Below are 9,895 nucleotides of genomic sequence, written 5' to 3'. Positions count from 1 at the left end.
TCTAATTCAATATTTGAGTTCGGATCAACGTTTTATACCAAATACCAAAATTTCAGGTTTCATTTCGTCTACAAGCTAGAGACCTGTTACATGATCCAGACAGACAGACAGACAGAAAGTAGAGTGACATTAATATAGGGCTCCGATTTTACCCTTTGGGTACTATGGACCCCTAAAAACTTGCTCTGGAGGCGCTACTAGTAGATTATCTGCTCTATATTGACTAAGTTTATAATGGTCTTATATAAATAATAGTTCCACGGGGTTTTTGCAAAATGGTGAGGGTATTTTATATTTCTGGTAAGGCTTTATGTCTCACATGTACTACGTCCGAAGGCAGCCGAACAATATCCGATTACTTCCTACCTAGGGACCTATATTTCGTTACCTAACCGAAGTTTCGAGCTGCTCCTAATCTGAACGAGTCTTACACACAAATCCTTTTACAACTGCACACACACATTCATACCTTACACACACATTAAAAATGACTGTCTGGACACAGTATAGGTGCTTTAGGAAAAGAACGTACTAAAGACTTTTTTCTGTATAGCCAGACGCTCCTGCCTTTAGCAAGATAAGATCATATTGCTACAATTCTAATTGTACAAGGAACCAAAAGCTTAGTAATTTGCTCCGCTGTAACAGACAAATCTGTAAGGTGCAGCATGCGATATATTCACCGCCCGCTCTTCCACTGCTAAATATGCAGGAAAAGCCAGCCACCAAGCAAGCAATACGCACCACCCCGCAGCACCACTTCAACCCTCCCAAAACACAATCGACGCATGTTTCGCTCTGACACTGGAGTATCCTCAGGAAATAAAGACAAAGTACAATTGCAAATAAGCTTTTGGTTCCTTGTTCCTATACTCATCATATCACAAGTATGAAGTAAACAGGTCCTGTGCTGCACAGTTGCAACCACAATGCTATAAATTCGGCCAATCATAACAATTGCGATTGTAATAATGATTGATGCCTAGGTTTTCGGGAATTGACTTGCTGGTTTATAGCTCGTTCACACAGGCTGCGTAAGCGTAGACGTAGCGCGTACCATTGCGTTGTAATGTATGGAACTCTATGAAACATGGCACACCGCTTGCGTAAAGCGTGGACGTTTGCGTAACCCGGTGTGTTAGGGGTTTACGCGCGTCACCATGCACGTGTCATGTGTACGTGCTTGGTGTGAATCGGCCTTTAACCTTAGATTAAGGACTAAAAGCGTACTTTTGACATGATAGGTAGTTGACACGTAGATCAAATATTAGGAGTTCTCAAAATGAACCTATGCACTTTACCAAAGTTTACGGATGCCTACTCCACAACTTTTTGTGGAGCGACATGTCGCAAGTGTGATCTTGAAAGGTATTCAATCTACTCACACACACCATTACAATCCGTGTACGGATACAGAGGATTACGCTCACAGCCGTAGATCCCGCCGTTGGATCCGTATTTCCAGTGAGGGGAAATTCAAAGCCGGGTGGCACTGTTTAGCAACGTTGATTAATTAAAGATTAACGCATAGATAACGTCGGGCTCGATTGCATCGCCGTCTTCGTGGACTTGTTGATTATAATATTAATCACTGGTGCTCGATTACCGTAAAATGACAGCTACAATGTCACGATCGCAATCACCTCTGATTGGTCGACACTCGCTCACTATTGGCTACAATGCATTGTTGCAATAAGTATACCATAAATTCAGCCAATCACAACAATTGAGTTTGTAATTGATGCAGTTTTTAGACAATCGACCAGCTGGTTTAGATCAAATGCATACTTATAGGAAGCGGTGATAGCCTAGTGATTAAAACGTCAGCCTCCTTTATCGGAGATCCGTAGTTCGAACCCGTGCACGCACCTCTAACTTTTTGGAACTACGAGTTTTTGGAAATACCACTTGCTTTAACGGTGAAGGAAAACATCGTGCAGAAACCTGCATGCCTGAGAGTTCCCCATAATATTCCCGAAGGTGTGTGAAGTTATTATTTTTTAGATGAAACAGTTTATGAATTCCATTACTTTCAACTTTACATCAGTTTTCAGTTCAACGAATCTTTTCCAATTCCAATCCTCGATTAAATATTAGCTACGGTTAACAGACCACGATAGAACTGGCTCTCAAACAGAACCTACCTACCTATAGATAGCTCCCCCAATTCACTGCATGTAGGTGGTACCTCTTGCCATAAATGACGTTCGAACCTCCAAATGTTAGGAGTTTGACCAATAACTTTGCGTGACATTTGACAACCGAACTTTTAGAACCTAGAAGATGTTTTGTAGGGTTCACAAGTTGATGTGCATGAAATAAAACATTATAGAAAGTAAATAGCTGTATTTTATTTGGTTTCAAATATTTATTAATTCCATGTCTTTCATACCTATATCAATATTCAATCCAACAAATCTTGCCCTGATTAAGTATAATCTACGGTTAACAGACCACGATAGAACTGGCCCTCAAACAGAACTACCTATAGGATAGCTCCACCAATTCGCTACATGTACCTCTCCCGGTGACGTCACTCGCCCCTCCCGGCGCCATTAATGACGTTCGAACTTCGAACCTAGCTACAAATGAACGTTAGTGTGACATTTGGACAATTTCCTTGATCGACATTCCGTTTTTAAGAGGGGTCTCTCCGTCACTCGCTTCATACAAACGTAGTTCCAATTTCATTTGAATATTAAGCAACCAAAGTCCATGAAATTATTAGTTTCTAGAATATGTCTGCAAAATTTCATGGACTTTGGTTGCTTAATATTCAAATGAAATTGGAACTACGATTGTATGAAGCGAGTGACGGGGAGAGCCCTGTTAAAACTGTTGCATTTTATCATTTCTAAAAATCCCACAGTAGGTATAAACTGTGCTTTTTAAAGCTTGTGCTTTTTACGAATGGTTTAATATTTTAACAATCAATAAACGTACCTAGGTAATCTTTTTTTTCTCTCTCGTCTGGCTTTACAAAGATTAGCCAATGTTAAGTTTGTAGTTATTTGTAACAAGTTAGTTAAACTATACCTACAAGTATGGACCCCGTCTGTGCCGGCGCTCGCCGACATACGCACGGCACCCCCTTAGAGCGCTTTCCAGTCAGTTTTAACAAAAAAAACACTCCAAAAAGCCAGAGCACGCCCGCCAGCTAACACCGACACAGACGAAGTCAGGTAATCTTTGTTAATATGACTTAAACATTATGAAGATATTACATGATATTATGACAACTTTATACAACAGCTCCCTCCATCCCCCGCTGAGTGACTCTGACCTGTTTTATGAAGCCATAGTTAGAGACCAAGGACCATGTATTGGACCAAAGGTGTGTGAAGTCTGCCAATCTGCACTTGACCAGCATGATGCACTGTGGTCCAAACCGTTCTCATTCTGTAAGGAGACCCGTTCTCAGTAGTGGGTCGGCGACAGGTTGATCATTATGAAGATGAAGTTTGTATTTCTCTCTATACGACATAGAGGCGATTAAAACTATCCAGGTCCAATAAAATCATTTAGGTCCAACAAAATTAAATCACGCTTTTCGAGCACGTCTTTCAGCTCAGCTTGTTCCGTTTCCAAGCGAGTTAGTCAGTAAGTAGGTATCGTGGTAGGAAATATAAAGTTTTAGTGCGACATTTCAGCCTCAAACCTCAACAGGAAAACATCGTGAGGAACACCTGCTTGCCTGAGAATTTGTGAAACCTGCCAATCAGCACTTGGCCAGCGAGGTGGACTATGATCTTAACTGTTTTAATTGTGAGAGAAGATCCATGCTCAGTAGTGAATCGGCAACAGGTTGATCATGATGACGATGAAGTTAATATTTTTCTCGCGACGTGACGTAGAGAGGCAGATTAAAGTTATTCAGGTCTAATAAAGTTATCTAGGTCCAATAAAATTATATAGGTCCAATAATATTATAAAGGTCCAATAAAATTAAATCACGCTTTGAGCACGTCTTTCATCACAGCTTGTCCCGTTTCCAAGCGAGTAAGTGAGTAAGTAGGTATCGTGGTAGTGAATAGAAAGTTTTAGTGCGACCCATTTCAGCATTCAGGTCACGAGAACTCGGATTATAATATGCAACAAGTAGAGTGAGAACACACTGGCGACATGTTGCACGACAAAAAGTCGTCAAACATCATTAAGAAACATGATTTAAGGTTATGATTGATGAAGGCATATAATTCAGTCAGACAACTTTGTAGACATTTCAGAAATACCTACAACAGATATATCAGTATCCAGCAGGTCACTGCTGCGTGGATATCGACATTTTTAGCATCTTAGGATACCAATTTTTACGATGAGTTTTTCAAGATACACCATTCTGCGCCACTCTAGCACACTGTAAACATATAATTTTACAGAATAATTAAGCACTATGAATTTTTCAAGATGCACGATTCTGCGCCACTCTAGCACACTGTAAACATAATTTTAAAGAATAATTAAGCACTTTTCTTTTGTTTTTGAATGTTTAAGCAAAACTAGACGCTAAAGATGACCATACAAAACAAAAAGTGTTTCTGATTGTGTAAAAAATCGTTATGATTGTTAAGAGGCGCTGCGTATACAATATAATAAATAATACGTCCATATATGTAGTTAGCGCATAATTTCTATATTTCCATAAAAAATATTGTAATTTGCGCTAACATAATATAAGTTAAGTTTTTTTATTGAAAAGGTAGCACTTGAAGTTCAGTAAAGCGACATGACCAAATTATTAGGATGATAAAAAGTCGCCAGTGTATATTTAAATGTATAACAAATCCATTGGCGTACAAAATACAGCGAGGAGGTTATAATTCGAAGGCTTCATTGGAAAATAGACCGTGATGTAAAGTAATTAAGGTGTCTTTTCGTCATTATCTGATTATCCTTTGTGTTAGTAAACCCTGACAGAAATAGGTGGTTTATTTTTATTATAAATCTTTTCGTTACAAATAGGGCATTCAAATGACTTTTAAATCTAGGAAAGCTTTAAGCTTCCACTATTAGGCAGTTGCGGGTTCAGGCAGCTTCTCGGCTTAGGTACCCTTCCAGGTTAGCCCGATTCCGTCTTAGACTGCATCATCACTTACCACCAGGTGAGATTGTAGTCAAGGCCTAACTTGTATCTGAGTAAAAAAAAATGAATATAATGAGAGGAAGTGGAGGAGGAGGAGAGGAGGAGAGGAGGAGAGGAGAGGAGTGCCTCAACCTGAGGCACGCTGCATTATGAGGCAACTATGCTTATTGAGCCATAAATTCAAAATTCAAATTCAAATTATTTTTATTCAATTAAACTTTTACAAGTGCTTTTGAATCGTCAAAATAATCTACCACTGGTAGATTTGGTCAGATTTTGCCAATTGTTTTATTTATTGAAAAACCACTAACTTATTAGTCACTACCCACATTATAATGTGAAAGTGTTTCTGTTTGTTGGTTTGTCCTTCAATCACGTCGCAACGGAGCCACAGATCAACAGTTTTTTTTTGCATGTATATAGTTAAAGACATGAAGAGTGACATAATATGCTATTTTTTATCCCGGAAAGTTATAGAGTTCCCTTGTAATTTTAACAAATCTAAATCTTATATAGACCAGGTAATCCTTACTAACACAGAATTATAGGTTCTGTGCCTGAAATAAAAGTCTATGTATTTATTTATTAGTAAGAAATCAAAGAAATCACATCAAAAGCTAGTTTTTATTAGGACTATCCCAGATTTTCCGCTAACGTTGTCACCCTGGTCCCAAATGAGAGGTAAAGCTACGGCCACACCTGCGCGTCATGAACGCGGGATGCGGGAGCGTTCACGAACCGAATCTGAGGTTCAAATCTATAGAGCGCACTTTGACTTTGCTTAGACTTAAGTTTCAATTAGAAGGAGACAGATTTATGCCAGCGGTATAACGCTGTCTCATTTTAACAGTGTCTAAGTCTGAGCAAAGTCAAAGTGTGCTCTATTAGGTCTTAGCCTAAGTATGCGTGACTTACGGGACTGTTGTAGTCGGGTAGATGTGTATGGCGCCATTAAATATCGTAGGAGACGACCGCCGCGCGACTGACGTTCCTTTCACAGTTGCTTTGGTTGGTGACCAATCAACCTGTTTGCGTGCACTATAACTGGACATAGGCCTTCCCAAGAACGCGCCACCACACACGATCCTCCGTCCAGTCCAGCGGGTCGGAAGTCGTCTCACACTGCGCTTGCTGATACGCGGTCTCCACACCAGAACACGTCTGCCCCAGCGGCCATCAGTTCTGCGGCAGACGTGGCGTACCCACTGCCACTGTAACTGGCTAATTCGTCAACGAATTAGCAGGTTGGGATAATCCTTTATTTTTTATAGTTTTTTCGCACGCCTTTGTTTTGGATACATCTGTAGATCAAACACCGCTTCAATGCGTAAGATGAGCGTAGACATAACACTTCACTTTGATAAATAGGTTTTACTTACAACCAGGTATATCACCACTGACGGCCTCCCTAGCGTAGTGGTAAGCGCTGTGGTTTTATTAGTGGGAGGTCCCGGATTCGATTCCCGGGGTTGGAATTTTATAATTTCTGGTCTGGTCTGGTGGGAGGCTTCGGCCGTGGCTAGTTACCACCCTACCGGCAAAGCCGTGAAAGCGATTTACCGTTCCGGTACGATGCCGTATAGAAACCAAAGGAGTATGGGTTTAACTGCCATACACCTTCCAGGTTCCGCTTCCATCTTAGACTGCATCATCACTTACCAACAAGTGAGATAGCTAATTTGTATTTGAATAAAAGAAAGTTGGGATTGTTGTCAAGGGCTAACTTGTAGTGTATCTGAATTTTAAAAAAGATGGCTGGTTACATAACTCTAAGTGCACCAGTTTCCAATGTAAATAGAATCCAACACTACCATATAATATAAAGTGGGACGCGGGGGTGGCGTAGACCGACCGACATCCGCCGAGGCTATTGTCTACAAGTAGGTCCTCCATTGTAGTACATACTACATACTACATGCCTACTTTATGGCATTCGTACTCACTCGCTAACACTTCAATTACATTGCCTTTTAATAAACTGTTATAAAACTGAAAGACAAGTGCTATTTTTTTTTAATTTGACCACAAGTTAGCCTGCCTTTTTGGTCTAACTAGTGCTTAGCACGATCAACTGCGGATGACCAAGTCTTAAACTCAATTCCCAGGTCGGGTCAAAAATAGTAAGGTTTTTTAACCGACTTCCAAAAAAGGAGGAGGTTCTCAATTCGTCGGGATCTTTTTTTTTTTTTTTTTTATATATTTTTTATGTATGTTCCCCGATTACTCAAAGACCCCTGGACCGATTTGGAAATTTTTTTTTTGTTTGAAAGGATATACTGTGCAGGTGGTCCCATATAAATTTGGTGAAGATCTGATGAATATCTTCGGAGATGGAGAACAGAACTCCTCAATGGATAGGAGCAAATTGCTCGCGATCAGTGTAATAGCTTAGTAAACAGTAGGGTTTTAACTGGGCACAGCATATTATAGTACAGTGGGGCCACTAAAAATTGTGAAATAAAAAATTTTCAAAAGAAAAATAAAACCGACTTCAAAAACGACAAACACTAAAAAGTAAAAAATAACTTTTGTTTAGCTACACGTGTAATGCACCTAGGTATGAAGTCGGGCGAGCTTCACTCTTGGATTTCTAATTTTGTTTTAATATGCTCGCTCGACTTCATACGTAGGTGCATTACACGTGTAGCTAAACAAAAGTTATTTTTTACTTTTTAGTGTTTGTCGTTTTTGAAGTCGGTTTTATTTTTCTTTTGAAATTTTTTTTTAAAACTTAAAACTAGCCTTATCTACACATTATGCCCGCGTGTAGTGGTGCCAAGAATTCAGAAGTAGAGGTTGTATTTCCGCGCTGGACAGCCAGGCTGATCCGTTACACAAAAAATGAGCTAGCCCTTCTGTTATCAGATGAGGCTATTGAATTAGTTAGGTATTGGATTTTTCTGATTAAAAAAACTGCCATCCCTCTTCCAGGTTAGCCTGCTTCCATCTCAGACTGCACCATCACTTACCACCAGGTGAGATTGCAGTCTAGGGCTGATTTGTATCTGAATTTAAAAAATCACTTTGTGTGTATCGCACGGCTACAAAATAATTTGCGTTTCGTGCCTTTGAATTCCTCACTACGCTCAGGATTCTATTTTTGAATCGAGTCAAGTGAAAGAAGAGTTACTTTGCAATTAGATATTGTAAGGTCTACATCTCCTGAGGATGCTCCGGTGTCGGGGCAAAACGCGCGTCGAGTGGTGTTGGAGTTTGTGTGGTGCTGCGTACCATACAGATTTCGTTGGTTTGGCGGATTATAGCAAATTAATCTTTTGGTTCCTTGTACAACATACATATATATCTATTCACGTATCTTTCACCTGAAACATAGACGGCATGTACACGTCATAACCCCGGAAGCATGAGGAAGGTAAACAGCATCACATGGCGTATCTTTTTAACGGCAGACATGCGCGCGCGCGCACGTGCGCCGCATATGCGCTGTGTAAACATACGACAGGGAACGCCAACAGTTTTGAGTCTGGATCAACATTTGAATAATTTTTAATCAACTTCAAAATAAGGAGGAGGTTCTCTATTCGACTGAATGTTTTTTTTTGTTTTGTCATAGCTTAATAAACAGTAGGTTTTTAACCAGGTATAGGTATCACATTTTAATACAGTGGGGCCACTAGAAATTGTGAAATAAAAACATTTCAAAAATAAAATAAAAATCGACTTCAATCAACCACAAACACTAAAAAGTAAAAATAATTATATGTAGTGCGTGAAACGATTTTAATCCTTGCAGCCCCAACGTTGCGTACCCCTGCCTGCAATGATAGCATAAACAAAGAAGCCGATTGTGATTGCTGCCGCTTCCCTGTGGACGCTTGGATTTCTAATTATCTTCATTTAGACTTTAGAGCAATTTTTATTGTTAAAAACAATATTTATACTTACTTTTACTATTACCAATATTTAGATGGGTATATAGGTTCTCATCAAAAAAATCTAAACACTTCCAAACTAAAAGGTCTGGTGTTGTGTTTCGATTTTTTTGATGACAATTGTATCTATTATAGAAACATGATGCAAGATGCAATTCAAGTTATTCATACAACGTAGACTAATAAAAAGTGTAAAACTTTACACTTTAAAAAAATTGCTTACTCTTTACTACTTACTTAAAAAAATATTTTCTTACGTAAGTATTTACTTAAGTAGGTAGTTATATGAAAGCCGGGCACGCACCTATACTATATCTCTTCGGAGTTATGTGCGTTTTCAGTAGAAGGAAAACGTGAGGAAACCTGGATGCCTGAGAACGCTCTATTGGATATAATATACTGCCAATCGGCACTGGGTTAGCGTTGTGGACCCTTCCCTTCATATCCCTTATTCTGAAGGCGATCCGTATTCCGTACTCAGTAGTGTGCTGGTTATGGCTAATCATGAATAAATGAAAAAAAAACATAACTAAACTCTACTAAACTATTAAAATTCTATAACGCTTTGCACAAGAAAAGACTAATTTACTTTCTGAAATAGTCTGAAAAACAAATTTTCTTACAGCGACGCAGCTCTATTCAGCATCGAAGCAGTGTAGTCGAACGCCTTTTGTGTTCCCTCTTATCTCTGCAACTCAGACGCTCGGCCAGTGATACCTACTTAGGTACTTGTATTATATGTATAGGTCATACTTACCTTCTAGAAAGCTTCTTAGTAGAACATGAAACAAGAAAACACAAATACAAATAGGGGTTAGGAATACAAAAAAAACTAAAAATGATAGGTAAGTTTATTCTAAAGTACCTAAAAGTACTTATATTTTTAGGGTTCCGTACCACAAAACGGAAAAACGGAACC

This window comes from Maniola jurtina, chromosome 23 (assembly GCF_905333055.1).
Source record: "Maniola jurtina chromosome 23, ilManJurt1.1, whole genome shotgun sequence".
Lineage (NCBI taxonomy): Eukaryota > Metazoa > Arthropoda > Insecta > Lepidoptera > Nymphalidae > Maniola > Maniola jurtina.
This window is presented reverse-complemented; position numbering follows the sequence as displayed.